The 17,469-nt window shown below is 36.3% G+C and overlaps 1 protein-coding gene across 6 annotated transcripts in view; it reads right to left on the bottom strand.

Moving 5' to 3' along the window:
• The window catches only part of CSMD3 (CUB and Sushi multiple domains 3), a 605,611-nt gene that overhangs the window by 282,942 nt on the left and 305,200 nt on the right, over positions 1 to 17,469 (bottom strand). The gene's annotated exons all lie outside the window — the stretch shown is intronic.

The raw sequence follows: 17,469 nt of genomic DNA, 5'->3' as shown, positions 1-17,469 counted from the left end.
ATTTACTGTAAACCTGGTCTATAAAAACAGTAATGTTTTTTCTTTAAATAGAGTGACCTTTACCATTTCTGTGGCCTTCCCCTTAACCCTAACTCGTGATATGTGAAATATTGATTTTTTTTTTTTTTTTTTTTTTAATCCCCTCAGGGTTCGATTCCCGGTCAGGGCCACTCCCGGGCAGGTGGGGCTCGTCAGCCCTTAAAGGGCAACCCACCTACGTCCTAAGGACCTCGCTGCCACCGTCCAAGCTCGCTTGGCCCCGGCAGACGAACCTTAGGATTAAAGGGTGGGCTCAGTTCCGCGCACACTGTGTCTCACCTAAAAAATCCAATGCGCAGGCTGGAAGGTGTAAAAAAACCTTCCCCGGATCTTCGCTCGCGAAGACTGGCCATTATTATTTAATCCCCTCAGACTAAATAAATAATGAATTTAACATCACTTCTTCCACATAACTAATTCAGACACTTATATATTACAAAATTTGCAATATATACCTATTAGATATAAAAAAGATTTACATATTGTCTATTATTAACATCACATAAGCAATAGCCTGGAGAGAATTCTGGGTTCTGAATCCCAAGTCCAAGAAAACATTTAAAGCCTTATTTTAGGCAAGTTTTGTAGTGCAGTAAATATTATTTCTACTCCACTTTGCCACAAACATTGCAATGACCTGCCATGGTAGGATGCTGTGTTTGGCTGGGTTTGCCTTGGCCAGAGCTGCTTTTATCTGGTTTGAGTCAAAGCAGCAGTTGTTTGGTAAATGTGTGATCTTTTACTTACCCTGTCTGTGATTAAGTTTTGTGGCAATCACATGTTGTGAAGCTCTGACTGATGGGGGTGGACACTGGGTAATAAACAACAGCCCTTGGGTGTTCATGGAAAATAAGTGGCAATGTATTCTGAAAATTCAAAACAGTAACTAGGAATCAAAAAAGAAAACAAAAAAAACCAAAACAAAGCCCCAAAGGATCAACCACAAAAAACCTGGCTGTTTGAAGAAGTACGTAAGGATAATTGCCTAAGAAGACCCAAAGGAGAAAGGAATCCCACTAGGATCACCATACTCCTCCAACCATTGACCTCGGGATGCTGGTAAATTGTAGTACATTTCTCCCCACTGCCCTCTGCAAGAGGAAGAGAAATGTTAATGGTCAAGCACAGAGACACTGGTAAGGTGAGCATTGCTCCAGGGAAAAGGAGTAGATATGAGGAAGGTTATGTGCCACATTATCTGCGTTGTTAATAAGGTTCCTTCGTGTTAATTAGGCAATCTGAATGCTAGATTTAAAATGTGAATTAGAAGAAGAAGAAATTATTTGTTCTTTTTATATTTGTCCCTTTGGCTCATACCTAGAATGAATGTACCAGCAGATTCCACTGAACCGCGAGTTGCTCTTGTATGTCTTGGCTACATCTGGAGGGCACAGCTCTCACCGTCAGTTTCTTTAGATCATCTCTCAAAAATGCTTCCTCAAGGAAGAAGAATTTCAAGCCCCACTTTTTGGATTTTAAGAAGATTTTAGGGATGAGGTATTCAAAATTTCACCAAGCACAAATTTTCGATGTTCATCCTTTAAATTTGGAATAATCTCCTTTTGTATCCCTATTTCCAAGAATTCAGTTGGGCTTTAAATAACATCACCAACAAATCTTCTAATTTCCATTATCATTAAATGCCTACTAAAATCACCTTCTAAGGTTGACTTGTGAACTCATTTATTTAATATGATGTAATTAATTTCATCAGGTTAACTTCTGTATTTGCTTAGTAATTTACATTAATACTCAGAGAAATTTGTCATAATATCTCTTTAATTACCATATAATTAAGATATTTGTTATGATATCTATTGAGTATAGTTCATTTTTATCTCAAATTGGTCTCTGTAACAATCCAAACAGTTCAAATGAAAAGTCTAAAGTGACTAACAAATACAATAATCAAGATTTGTTAGTTTACAGGCACATGCTCACATATCTATATTTTACCAAGTAATTTAAAATGCAGATTTAATTTATAACCTACTCTGTGATCTTATACGGCATTTTTACAATTTTGTTAATCATTAAAAAAATCAAATCAAAACAAAAAAACCGAAAACCCTATCATCTAATGCCTCTACAGTTCCATTTAAAAAGAAGAAAACTGTAATTTGCAGAAATTAGAAAACAAAAAAAAGACCTTAATTGCCTTTCTGTATCATTGAAGTTTCTTAAATAATTTAAATTTCCAGGACATAGTAATCTCATATACTGCTTTCCTAGGTCCCAGTTATAAATAGTTCAAAACAGTGTCCACAGACTCAGCTTAGCTGAGAAGTCAGCTGTGGTCTTCTTTCATTAGCCGTTTCCATCACTCCTCACTCAGCTTTAACCATAAAATCAACAACTTTATTCAGTTGTACCTTCATGTAGGTACAGTTCCAGGAACTGCCTTCTAGGTGCTATCTACAAGATGGACAAAATGGCACATTGGTCAACCTGACAAACAACTGAAATTTCATTTACATGTAATTCTTGTAGACTATCCATTTGGAAAAAATATGTCTGTATATGTTTGTATGTTTGTTTGTTTGTTTGTTTGTTTTAAATATTGAAAGGTGTTCCCACTTGAGGGAGTCGAATTTCGCATTCCACAGTAAAGGGAAAATATAATACTCTGGTTCTTATAAACCATAAAGGAACAGGTATTTTCCTGTCAGCTTTCAATGTGTCAAAACTAAACCACAGAAAATGTATTCAAGGCACACTGAGCTGATATAAAATGTTTTTATTACCAGTCTTATGACAAGCAATTTAGAACCCGAAAAGATTATACAGGAATGGCATAAAAAAAGAATGAATATGTAACTTTACATATCAAAATCCTCCTTTTTTTTGCTTAAAAAACCAAAAATTAATTTCCCAGATTATTTTCAAAATTATATAATCTATAAATTTTGACAATTCTATTGAAATTTTAAGTGTGTTGTGATACTTAAAGTTAGAATCAGAATAACAGAATGAAACTATCATGGAGAATATATGGAAAAAGCTTTTTACCCTCCCATAATTTTTTTCTCTCCCCATACAAAAGAAAGAAATATGCCTCTTGCATATTTTTTTTTTCATAATAGAATCATAGATTCATAGAAACTTTCAGTTTGGAGGGAGCCTCTGGGGATCATCTAGCCCAATCCACATGGCCAACAGTGTCACCTCGAGTAGTTTGCCCACAACCATGTCTGGTCAAGTTTTGAATGATCTGCAAGGATGAAAACTCTGCAACCTCTCTGGGCAACCTGTTCCAGTGATTGACAATCCTCGCAATAAAAGAGTGTTTTCTTAGATCCAGATGAAATTTCATATATTTTAATGCATTTCAATTTCTTCTTCTGATAACTGCTTTGAAGAGTCTGATTCTTATATACATTAATAAGATGCTCCTCTGCATTCTCCTGTCCTGCCTGAAGAGCTCCAGTGATCTCATTCTCTTCTCATATTCCAGCATTTTAATCATTTTTGTGACCCTTTGACTTGCTTCACTAAGTCAATACATTTCTCGTTCTGGGTAGTAAAAGAAAGTTACAGAATTCCTCCCTATTGCAGATGTAAAAATTCAAAAATCGTATAATATTCCACAAGTTTTGGGCAGGTAGAAAAAGCGTAAACTGCTTTTTAAATACGTAAGTAAATAGAGATATATTATTCATGTGGGTATATTTCATTAACTGTTTTCATCAGAGGATAATGATTTATTATTATTTTTATCATAGTTATAAAAAGTGGTAATTCACTAATTTGTTCTCTAATTCTCACTAGTGGCCTATTTAAAGGAAGTGGCATAACTAACATGAAAATACTTTTAAAAATTATTCTGTCAGGTAATATCAAATTATGATTTTGTCATAGTCTCAGTCTAGTAATGTTAGTTTCTAAATCCACAAGTCCAGAAGCTTGCACAGGAACGTAATGATTGTAGAAAATAAAATATTCACTGTATTTTAAGAATAAATGGGACCAAAGACTGAATCAGAAGCACTAAATTCCACAGTATATTTCCTGGAAAATCATTATATTTGCCTAGTCATATCATCTTGGAACTTCCCAGAGTTTCTTTGCCTCTCACTTTTTCAGGTATTCAATCAGACTTCATAAATGTTCCTGAATCTACAAGGAATTTTATATCATCCACTCTCATCTTGTGTCACTTCAGCTTAGCTGAAGTTAATTTTTTTCATGATTTGCAAGAGTTTTGATGTGCAAAATATTTCAGCCGGGGGGGGGGGGGGGGGGAAGAAAAGAAGAGGAGAATAACAGGGAGATGGACAGACAGAGGGAGAGGCAGAGGGGGAGAGGGGAAGAGCAAAGAACAGAAGTCCCTGGCAAACAGATATTTCTGTGTAAATGGAAGGAGTTTTCTACAACATCTGGAGAATCTGGAGGGTTGCAAACAAGAGAAGATATGACCAGATATTAAACATAGAAAATGTAGTAATAATAATAATAATAATAATAATAATAATAATAAAAATAAAAACCCTGTGTATTTTTAGCTGTTGTTTAGAGAAAACAAGGGAAAGACTCAGTGGTTAAACATCCTAACACCACCAGTCCATGTTTTCTGATAAAATTAAATCTTCTAGCACTTTGCACATGCTGCTACTGGTTAAATAAAAAAAAAAAAAAAAAGCTAAAGGCAAAGCCAACTAAAGCCAGCTAAAGCTATCCAGCTGTCACCCTCTTCTTTCATTAAAAAAAAAAAGACCAAGATTTAGAATTCAAGGAGAAAGATGATGGTCTATTTTCTGATGTGACAACTCAGAGACAAAGGCATTCTCTCTCATGATATTAGACATTGGATTTTTCCCTTTGTTTTAACGAATTCAAACTCACACTACACATCTCACTTTAATAACAGATTTGTGGCATCAAAGGGATCTACAATGTGTTATTGTAGCATTTTTCATACATCATGAAATTTTTTATGCACAGAAATACACCATGCAGGACTGAAAGAAAGGGGGAGATAAAAAAAAGAAAAGAACACTCAGCTTTCTGACAGTTGTTCTTAGAGAGAGTACAATGGCTATTCAAAAGTATAAGCCATACCATAACATGATTATGGACTTTTAATTGAAAGATGAAAGCTTTTATTTCTATTCCATGTGCATGCCTAATAGGTGTACTAAAATGCCTGTACTCAGTTCTTTATTTCATATGTATAATTTCTATAAGAATATGACAGCACAAACAAAAATTCATATTTTAAATACAATGACAAAAGGGGATGTTCAATATGTATTTCAGATAACCAAGTTATCACTACATAAAAACCTAGAGACATGTTTTAAGTTAAAAATTTTCTTTGTATATTCTTTATCATCATTTTCCATAGGATCAAATTAAAATTAAAAAAAAAATCTATAAAAATAAAAAAAAAAAAGGCACATCAAGCAGAAATTAACATAATGTTCTCTGAGTCATAGAAACTAGCTTTTAGTAAACTAAAAAGTTTGCTTTAACACCAGAAGAATATGAGGAGGATTCAATCATACCAAAAGGTTTGCAATAACACTTATTAAAGTAAAAATACAGACTCATCAGTTCATAAAAATAATTAATGAATTTAATGCAAGGTAATGATTAATGCAAAATTTGTGCACCACCTTTGGAAGTAAGCATCATCATACAGTCAGCTGGTGTAACAGTTCTGGCTGGGATGGGGTTAATTTTCTTCACAGAGCCTCATATGGTGCTGTGCTTTGGATTTGCAATGAAAATAGTGTTGAAAAGACACTGTTGCTTTAGCTGTTGTTGTGCAGCGCTTACACAGAGTCAAGGCCTTTGTTGTTCCTCACCACCCCACCAGTGAGGAGGCAGGGCTGCACAAGAAGCTAGGAGGGGATACAGCTGGGACAGCTGATCCCAAGTGACCTAAGGAATACCCCATTCAATTTGATTTCATGCTCCACAATAAAAACTGGGCGAAGGAGGGAGATGGGGACTTTCAGAGGTATGGACTTTGCATTCCCAAGTAGCCATTAGGCATGCTGGAGCCCTGCTTTCCTGCAAATATCTAAACATCTGCCAAACAATGAGAAACAGTGAATGAGTGCCTTGCTTTGTTTTACTTGCATGTGAAGCTTTTTATTTACTTATTAAACTCTACCTCAGTCCATGAGTTTTTTTCACTTTTTTCCTTCTGGTTCTCTCCCCCATCCTGATGCAGGGGGTGCAAGCATGTGGCTATGTGAGATTTAGCTTCCTGCTGGGGTTAACCTCAACAGCCAGGCAAATCTAAAGAATTACATCTTACAGGTATTTTCTCTAGAACCATGTTACAGAAAATGCTAACTAACAGCAAACTGAAACAAAAAACCAGCAATAAATGTAAGATGCAGTCTACTCTAATAAACAATATAGTTAATTAATAGAAGTTTCTCAGAACATGAAAATATATAATGAAAAGGCACTGCTGATGTAGTTGTTTTCTAGCATAATAGCACTTACAGAAATTAATTACTGGCTTGGAGGAAAAAGAAAGGGGGAAAAAAAAAAGAGAATATTCTCAGGGCATATGCTTGGCAATATGGAAAACTCAGAAGTCCAAGTTAGAGAAGCGCAAAATCTCGACCAGTTATGGTGATTCTTTGGAGTGTTTTAGCTGGAGCATTTTGAAAAACCTACATACATATATACATACATTTTAAATTTAAGTTCTCACTGTATTTTAAATATAGTGCTGACCTGCTTATAGCTATCCTACATACTGAAATAGACGAATCAAACTGACAAGCTTCACTCTTAATCCTAAGCAAGTAAAATAAATTTTTAGCCCTCTGTTTCATGCAATGCCAACAGATGAAGAAATTAAGCAACCACTATGCCATGATGTTACATCAGCAGACAGACAGATGGAAATCTTGCATCTGCCATGCTTTCACAGGCTGATGTAGCAGGAAATGTATCTCAGTATTTTGAAAGCAGACACCTCCAGAGACTGCCACATGCAGACCTTCACCACTGCATGAAAGATGGTGCAATGCAGCCAGAAGGGGGACCTCCATCAACTCAAATTCAAGTGTGGTAAAAAGACACTAATCAGACATGGCAAATTCTCCGTGTTGTAAGATACGTGGAGAAAAAGACCCAGGTTTGAACTTGGGAATCATGGCCAGTTGGAGGAGTACACAAAAATCATATATTGTAAACAATGAGGTAGATTCACTTAGAGATAAGAAAGATACTAAATATGGCCACAGAACTCCATATTCATGGCACCTTTTAGAGCTCTTCAGGTTAAAGTAGCCTAACTGCTATTCTATCATACTGGGCTTTCTAATTCTACACTTTGCTCAGGAGAATCTTCCCAAAGCATGAATTGCGTTGTTATTTGTATATATGCGTTCTTGCTTTCAATTACAGAGATGAAGTTCAAAAATGCTCATAAGAAAATTTTAACTCCCACAAATAAACAAGCAGGTCTGGGTATATTTTTACGCCCAAATCAGAGGTAAATAGTTAGTCTCTTGTAACATATATATGCTTAATGCATTAGACAACAAAACTAATTGCATTTAAATACACATTCAAATGCTGAAGAGGATGATTCAGAGGAACAGCTATTTAGCCCAGTGTCCTGGTTTAAGCAGTAGTTAATCCTTAGGGACACAGCAAAAGATGACCTTTCCACATGTAATGTATTCATATTGCCCAGCAGACTAAGGTCAGAGCACAGAAAATCCTTCTGCTCTTCTTTATGGATAACACTACTACAAAAGGTTGGATTGCTAAATGCTTTTAATTAAATGTTGTAAAACAGAAAGTACGACCTATAGTTTTATTGAACAAAATTAAAGAGTCCTCGAAGTCACCTTCAAATAACAACTTGTCTGAGCAGCTCTCCACTGATAAAACAGGAGTTGTAGAAAATGGATCATAAGTTGTATGCTATGAAAATAATTACCTTCCTTTTAACCAAACAAAACCATTAAGTAGAAATACAAATATTAAATTAAGTCTTTTTGAATGCAAATAATCTCATTTTTAAATCAACTTGGAGAATATTAAACAACACTAACTTGCAAAGAATCGCAGAACAGTTAGGGTTTGAAGGGACCTCTGCAGATAATCCAGTCCAATCCCCAGTGGCTCCTTGAGGCTTGCCTGTGCTATGATTCAGCACTACTTGTCTGGAACTCCGTGCAGCTTAGCTGGGCTCAGTTCCGCTGGGGTTTGGGCTCAGCTCCACAGTGGTTCTGATGCAGGGGCTGTTCCCGAGCGGGCAGCTCACAGAGGAACGCCTGCATTGCTTCCACAGTTAGTTTTACTCTGGTTTTCTCTCCCACTGTGCTGGGAGTGGCTCCCCTGGAACGTGGCAACAGTTACAGAATTCAGCAACAGGTACGACTTCTCATAACTCTCAAGACACAGGACGGCGGTGGCCACTTTCTTGGTACCTGTCCAGGAGTTCTTGGTAGTGAGGCTTCCTGAATGGAGTGGCTGCAGCAGCCCATGTGTCTCTTGTTCTTTCTGTCTCTCCACCCTAGCAGCAAACCAGATGGACAGAGTTCTGCTTCTGCCCAGCAGCATTTTCCTCTCCACGCTCCTCCACCCCCATCTCGACTGTGGCTGCAGTGAGGTGTCTGCTTGTAAGGAAACAGTTCCTCCAAAACAATATTGGAAAAGGGACTAAAATACAAGACCTACTTTAACCACGATGGGTATACTATTTGCAGTTTTAAAAGGGCATTTGAGGAAGTGCAAATGGAAAGTTCTTACAAATATTACGATCTCTGTCATAAAATGACAAGGTTTTTATGCATGTTTGCTTAAAACATAGTTAGTTGATGGTAAAAGTAAATGGTCAGTTCTACCAGAGGAGAGAAGTCACTAATAGACTTCTTCAGTATCTAATCTGTTTCATAGAATCACAGATTGGGTAAGGTTAGAAAGAACCACAGTGGATCATCTGGTCCAACATCCCTGCTCAAGCAGGGTCACCCCAAAGCTCATTGCACAGGATTGCACCCAAACGGTTCGCAAATAGCCCCAGTGAGGGAGACTCCACAACCTCTCTGGGTAATCTGCTCCAGTGCATGGTTACTGCAGAGTAAGGAAGTTCTGTCTCATGTTCAGGTGAGATAGTGGGCATCAGTTTCTGCCCACTGCTTCTTTTCCTACTGCTTGGCACCACCAAGAAGAGCCTGTCTCCATCGTCTTGACGCTCTCCCTTCAGATACTTATAGATATTGATGAGGTCCCCTCTCAGTTGTCTCTTCTCCAGGCTGAAGGAGGCCAGCTCTCTTGGCCTGTCCTCAAAAGAGATTTGCTCCAGTCCCTTAATTGACCTGCTCCAGGATCTCCATGTCTCTTTCATCGAGGAGCCCAGAACTGGACACATCACTCCCAATGTGTCTCACTAGGGCTGATTAGAGGGGCAGAATCACCTCCCTTGACCTACTGAAAATGCTCTTCCTAATGCACCCCAGGGTACCATTGGCCTTCTTGGTCGTAAAGGTACACTCCTGGCTTTTGAATGGTCTATTTTCCACCAGGATCCCCAGGTCTATCTCCAGAGAGCTGCTTTCCAGAAGGTCAGGCCCAGCCTGTACTGGTGTATGGAGTTATTCTACCCCAGGTGCAGGACACTGCACTTGCCTTTGTTGAACTTCAGACAGTTCTTCTTGGTCCATCTCTCCAACCTACTGAGGTCCCTCTGAAGGGGTGCACCGCCCTCTGGGGTATCAGCCACTCCTCCCAGCTTTGTGTCATCAGCAAACTTGCTGAGGATGCATCTACTCTACCATCCAAGGTATTAATGAATAAGTTAAAAAATATTAGGCTCAGTATTGACACTACTAGTGACAGGCCTCCAGCTACACCTTGATTAAAACCCTCTGGGATCTGCTGTTCAGCCAGTTCTCAATCCACTTCACTGCCCACTCCTCCAATCCACACTTCCTGAGTTTATTAATAAGAATTTTGTGAAAGACGGTGTTGAAAGCCTTGCCCCTCCTTGGTCCAGGCAGTGGCTTCATTATAGAAGGTCATCAGGTTGGTCAAGCCTGATTTAGTGAACCCATGCTGACTATTTCTGATCACCTTCTTGTCATCCATATGGATAGACATGGCTTCCAGAATGAGGCACTCCATCACCTTTCCAGGTAATGTAAGATACATGGAGAAAAGAGCCAGGTTTTGCTCTTGGCTGGGTCCACCATCTTTCCCTTTTTGAAGACCAGGGTGACATTTACTTTCCTTCAATCCTCAGGCACCTTCCTGCTCACCAAAACCTTTCAAAGTTTTTGTGAGTGCCCTTGCTGTGGTGTCTGCCAACTCTCTCAGCATTCCATCAACCCCCATGGACTTGTGCATGTCAAGTTTGCTGAGGTGTTCTCTAACCCAATCTCCTTAATCAAGGGAAAGTCTTCCTTCCAAGATCCCTTTACCCAGGTCTCCTGGGTCAGAGCTCCCTGAGGACTGGTCTTGTCAGCAAAGACCAGTGCAAACAAAGTATTTGATTACTTCTTTTCTGTGTCCTCTGTTACCAGATTTCCCCTCTCTGTTTACTAATGGGCCCACAATGTCCTTTGTTTTTCTCCTGTTATTAGTATATGTGAAGAGGCCCTTCTTGTCCTTGACATCATTGGCCAGATTTAATTCCAGATGGGCCTTTACCTGTCTTGCATCATTTCTACTTACTATGACAATTCTCTATGTTCACTCCAAGTGGCCTAACCCTCTTCTATCTCATCTGTATTTCCTGCTTATGCTTGAGTAATTACAAGAGTTCTTTATTCATCCACGCAGATCTCTTGTCCTCTTTGCCCAATTTCTTGCTTATTGGGATGCATCTTTGTAAGGATGGTTGGAAGTGATCCTTGGATATCAACTAGCTTTTTTGAACCCCTTTTTCCTGCATGATCTGTTTCCCCATGGTTTTTCCATGAAGACCTCTGTAGAGGCTAACATCAGCTCTCCTCACTTTCCATGATTAAAATCTTGCTGCCCTGCTTCCTTCTCGACCAACACTGAACTCCACAATCTCACGGTCACTACAGCCAAGGCTGACCTCAACCTTCACATCTCCAAAAAGGCATTCTCTGTTTCTTAGTATGAGGTTGAGCACTACACCATTCTTTGAGGAAACCTCCAGTATCCATGTCAGACTGTTTTCATTAATACTTTCCAGGAACCTCCTGGACTGTTTATGTTTTACCGTGTTGCTTTTCTAGTAGATGTCAGGGTAGTTAAAGTTATTGTTGGACAATATATTGGTAGATATGATGGAATACAAGGCAAGCAGTAAAATGACAAAGCTTACTATACTAGATTAGACAAAACAATGATGACAATCATCTGTGAAGAAATAAAGAAAGGTCCTGTAAAACTGAGTAAGCAGTAAAATTAGAGATTAAATGTATTGTATTTTCTAGGAAAAGAATAAAAAGGCATTAGATGAAGCTAGCAGAACTACAGTGATCAAAAGGAGATACTTCACTGAAATGTCCTTGACATAAAATATTCAAAATATTAAAAAATGTATTTGGACTTAAGAGGAAAAATAGACAAAGTCATGGATGAAAAAAAATCCATCAAGTTTTACTACTCTAGATACACTGGATTTAGGAAGTCTCTGTTCCACAAACTGTTAGAGAGTAAGAAAACAGTTTGAAGAAATATCACTATATTATGGCTTGCTCTGTTTTCCTTATGTCATATCCAGTTAAATGAATCTTTATTATGACTCTGTACATCTGTTCTTAAATTATTATAATCTAGGGATTATAAAAAATGGAAATTCTGTGTTGAATATATTGGTTGAGAATTGGATACAAATATTATTAACATATTTGGATAATACTGACTGAATAGGGTCAGAAAAAGGTAGCAGTGAATTCTGGCGAACAAAAACACAAGAGTAAAATACAGCACAAATTATCATCTTAGTAGTAAGTTAACAAGGAAGGTACTCCAAGTTTCTGCAATGGATGCCCTTTTGCTCAATATGTTCAGGTGAGATCTGAAATAGAAATAATCTTGAATTACAAAACTTGTAAATAACACACTTTCAGCAGAAATTGAGTCAGTACAAAGAAAGTTGTGCTGTATTAGTAAACTGTTGATTAGGGGGGTTGCACAAAAAGAAGTGTTTAAGTCTTTTAAAATTTGTACTAACCATGAAGCTTACATGGATTAAAATAACTTGCAGGGATTTTTGCCATAAATGTGAATCTCTATTTGTCTTTCTTTCTGCAAAATAAAGTTAGGATGCACAAGGAATAGAATTGGGGGTATTAGAATCCAATTAGATAAATCATTGCTATGATCCTGTCTAGTTACTGCACCATAAAATACACACAAAGACAACAAACACATGATGAGAAACACAGAGGAGAGTGGGTACAAAGGCAACAGAAATCATCACAACAGTGAAAATACCACAAGAGAATATATACTGAAATTGATAAACTGAACCGTTCGGAAATGAGAAATTTGTCATAGATTTAATTCCTGATTTTGATGTGCCTAAAGGACAAAAGCTTCACTTCCTCTTTCTCACAAAAGAAGTATTATGTAGTGTTTGACTAACAAAACCACATCAAATGTCTTGTGAAACCCAAACCCAAAAACTACACAATGAAACTGTCCACAATCTCACGGAGAATTTTTTTTTTAAGTTAGCCTGTAATATTAACAGCAAGAATTAAAACTATATTTTTCTTGGTAGAATGAACAAAAAGACATATGTTTCATAGATAAGCTACTGTCACAACTTGTCAAGATGAGACCTTTCTGAAGCCCATGTTATGGCAAACATATCTTATTTCACACATATGTCTTAAATTGATGTTTCCAGACATAGTTAGAGGTCTAACAATGGATTAAACTATCTGCCTAATTCAGATCATTCAGTATTTTAACACCAGTAAAAAATAAAAGGCTGTTGAGCAGTTAGTCATGGAAAAATATCTCTGTGCCATTTGGGACAAAAAAACCTCAGATGTGTCTGCAACTCAGTGCTTTCTGCAAGGAAAATAGGATGAAAATGCGGATCACGAACTCCAGAAGGCTACCCCAGGCTGCCACAGTGGTTGAAGCAAGATGAAAGTCATGCTTTAAGCAAAAAGAAATCTTTTGAAATACTGGGTGTCAGAGTGTAAATCCCATATCCTAAAATTAGATCATCGATGCAGAAAATTGAATAAGCAAGTCTTCTTTGCTTTAAATTCACTTTTTACCTACACTCCTCTCTAACTTGGCATCTTAAACAATCCTCTTCTACAACTTATCATTACACTCCAGTCAACATAACCTTCTTCAACTTTATTTTCTTATGCAATTAGATTAGAGTATGTCTGATGTATTATTATACAGATTTTGTTCTAAAAGAAGGCAGAACTATCAGAAGAACCTACTGATTTAAGAGGTCTTAAAGAGCATGTAGGCAGTTATTTAGGGAAAAATAAAACAGACACCACACAAAAAAAAAATTCCCTCAGACTTGGCCACAGCTCAGAAACCGAGGGTTTGATATCAGGACCCAACAGAACTAGACTGCCCTGAGGATAGTTTCCTCTGTTTCAGAGAACTCAGATCTGACCTAAACAGGAGTTCAGCTTTCCCACATGGTCCTAATACAGGATAGTTTTGTACTGTGTTTACATTACTGATTTCATTTCTTAAAATACTTTTTTTTCCCCTATTAATTTACATCATGATTATTTACATTATTCTTTAATTCCACAAATTCTGTCATAGAGTTTTTTTTTGTTTTTAAAAGTGTATAAGGATTATTTTTAGTTTAATCTTGCTCATACTTCCAAAGTTACAAAAGGAAGCTAGTGTATATGAATGCTATTGCATTTCAAATTCTCACATATAGTTTTCCAAGAACTGTACTATTCCATAGTTAAATTCTCAAATGTTTTTGTGAATTTAAATAAATTCATAATTCTCCAAAATCTTATTTCACAAAATTGTGTTTCTAGTCTTTGAAGACTATGCCATGGTTTTATTTGTTTGTTTTCTATTTTGTGCAGCCCTTTGTTATTCAATTGTATATGAAGACCATTCAGTTCCAGTGTTTGAATATGTTGGAGATTGTTTATCTACTATTGTTTAGATAGGAATTTCTCTCCTCTTCACCATGGCTTTGGAAATAGAAATGCTACTGTGACAATATGGCATAATTTCCTGAAATCTTAAATTATCCAAGTATTCATGCAACTTGTCAACAGTAAATTTAAAAAAAATCCACAAAATTTTGATTTGAAAATAGGTCACTTAAAATTTCAGGTTTCCAAATATTCCATGTTTTTATTTAATAAAGCTACACATATGTTTGACCTGTAAAACAAATGAACAAACAAACAAACAAATAAATAAACAAAGCCAGCTTATACAAATGAGATAACAAGTAAAATACATCTCTAGTAAGGCAGTGTTTGTATTTCTGTCCTACCCAGTTCTGATATTCGTTATTCTACCTTCCTAATTAGCTTTATTCTATGAGATACTGGAAAAGAAATTTCAAAACAACAACAATGAAAACTTATTTACTTTAAAATATTCTCTCCAATACTAATGCTATCTTTTATATTTAAATAATTACAATGGGATCTAGCTATTAAAACCATAACTCCATATGCAACATCTTAATGTAGAAGTAGACAAATAGTTTTATTTTTTCACAGAAACTTACTAGATTGTCTCAAATGGCACATATGTAAAAGAGAACAAAATGTTAGTTCCTTGTAATAAAATAAATTTAAATGTATTCCTCAGCTGAAAACTGATAAATGCAGAGGTATTAAAAATTTATTTGTCTATTTCTATAATTAAAAATGGTACAGCATATTCAATTCTATCCCAGTCAGAAAGGAGGTGACCTTCTATCTTGCACCTTGAGCGAGTATTCCATTTTGGGGGGCACTGGGTAATGACCTTTACTTCCTACTCCTATTCCATGTACGACTTGGAACAATCTGTATTTTTAAAAATGTCTTCCAGACTCAGAACTAAATGTCAATTACACTGAAGAATGTCTTTGTGAATTTTGATGAAATGAGGCACTACCTCCAGTTAGCTGAGTCTCAGAAGCATTAAAGCAGATATTTAGGCATCAAAACCATTTAGTGATAAATTAGTTTACCTGTTAGTAGGTACTGTTATCAAGTACAATATCAAGTAATTAATTTCAACATAAGCAGGTCTGTACATTGAAATAATAAAAGATACAGTATCCATACTATCTACAAGCATTTAATTATGTTTTAGTGGTTTTACTCTGGAAAAGTTTTACAAGGTCCTGATAAATGCCCATTAGGAGTCGGATGCTATTAAATTGCACATTATGAATTACTTCAAACGAGTGTAATTTGTGCCTTTCAAGATTGCTCCATGATGGAAACTAAAACAAGGACAGTGGGAATGATCAGACGAAGATTCCGTTCAAAAATCAGACTACTGAATCTAATCGAAAAAGCTAATTTAATTTTACCTTTGATGTAAGCAGAAACTTACAAGACCTAAACACATAAGACATAAATAGATACACAATCAGCCATAATTAGGTGTCTAACTGGATAGTGAAATTTGTGAAGTGGGACAAGTTAGCAGAATAGAATTTGATCTTGTACATCAAGAGATGTACAAGCAAATTGGGTGTACAAGTACACCCAACTTAGTAATTGGGCATAATTCACAAAATAATTAATAATTCATTAAATCAATTAAACTAAAATGTCATCTGACCCTGACTCCTAAAAATCATAATTCTTTCAAGTAATTCTGAAAAGTCTTTGAAAGGAGAAAATTCTTTGCAATTCTTTGATTCTATTAAAGAATTCAGAGTTCTGTCACAGTCCTGAATACATAGTTCTAACGTAAATACTCAGTTTACCTCACTGGACTTTCTCTCAACTTCCAATTCATAAATTCCAAAACTGAAATTTCAGAACATCCAAAATACTATCCATTTACGCGTTTTCAGAGCCTACCATCATTACGAGAAAGAACTTAAACACAAATGAAAAACAACAACAATAGAAATAGCAACCCCTTCAAACCTGACTTGCCCTTGCCACTCTTCCCATTTTGTTTTATAAACATTGCCCAATATTTCTCTAATAAATACATCCTCTCAGGGATCTAAGTGAAGGCAATTTATATAAAAAAATTACCCCATATTCTGGATTGGGAAGGAGGGGAAACCCACAAAATAAAATCAAACCAAAGCAAGAAAAAACAAAAAACAAACAAACCAAAACAACCCCAGCACACAGTACCTATCCCATGGAATGCTTGATGCATTCAAGTGCTACTTAGTGAACTAGTGTAAACTACCACTGTAAGGCAAGAAAGAAACAGAGACTCAATATCTAGGCATGAAATCACAAAATTGATTATATGGAGATGTTGTTGTGAATGTTCACCCTTTCGGCATCCTTCTACCTATTCATATTCAATTATTCTTGCAGAACTATAGCTTCTAAGAATAAATGTAACTCATTAATAAAACAAGACATAGCAGTACATTATAAGAATAGACAATAATCCTCTACCTTCTGTAAACTAAAATTGTTGCAAGCAAAATTAATTTTACCAGAAAAGAATCCTGTAAATAATAGAATCAACAACTTAAGCTATGCAAACTATTTAGAGTTCAGATCTAAAACACTTCCTTTTCCGCTCAGCTATGTTTCCAGTTTTGCTATATTAACAAATTCTTAAACTTGTTTATACTAATAATTTTTCTTGCCCCTTTCAACAGCTGGAATGTGGAAATCCCAATTCTTAATGGTCACCATACAACAAAGTACTAAGATCTTTCTGTCTTAGTCTATAAGATCTGAATATCAAGAGTGGAGAAGTGCACTCATGCCATACCACTATGGGGCTTAATAGACATGGAAAGCCAAAGGAAAGTTATGGACAGAAAAAAAGCCAGAAAGTCACATTGTTCAGGTTTACTCTCAATATGCTTATTCACTCCATCTGCCCATCCTCAGCAACATCAGCTCTACTTGTAACACACACACTGCTTTAACTTTTGTCTTTCTCCCTTTCTGATGAATACTTCTGGTGAACAATGACACTTTCTATTTTCTGGTTTGGGTGGTAGGCAGAAACCATGCAATTACAAAAATTCTTGTAAGAATTCATGCAGCTAGGTTAAATGTAGTATAAAAATAATAAACATAACTGATTCTGTAATAATATAGAACTGCATATATATGTATGTATATGTTGTACTTTAGCCTTTGGTTGACTTTGCTGTTCACGCTCTATAAAAAGTGCATGTCCTCCCAGAAGCGTAAAATAGCAATAGCTCTTTTATATTGTGCATTATGCACTTGAAGACCATAAAGAACATTATTAGGTAAGTTTTTCTTTCTACTCAGGTTCAGCAGAAATTCGAATTCTTCACTTGCAGTGTGGTGGGTTTTTTTCTATTGTGATAGATATAATTAATTT

Source organism: Myiozetetes cayanensis, unplaced genomic scaffold (assembly GCF_022539395.1).
Source record: "Myiozetetes cayanensis isolate MyiCay16 unplaced genomic scaffold, myiCay2020 scf1, whole genome shotgun sequence".
Classification (NCBI taxonomy): Eukaryota; Metazoa; Chordata; class Aves; order Passeriformes; family Tyrannidae; genus Myiozetetes; species Myiozetetes cayanensis.
The sequence above is the reverse complement of the archived record's forward strand: the minus strand, read 5'-3'. Positions and strand labels throughout refer to the sequence as shown.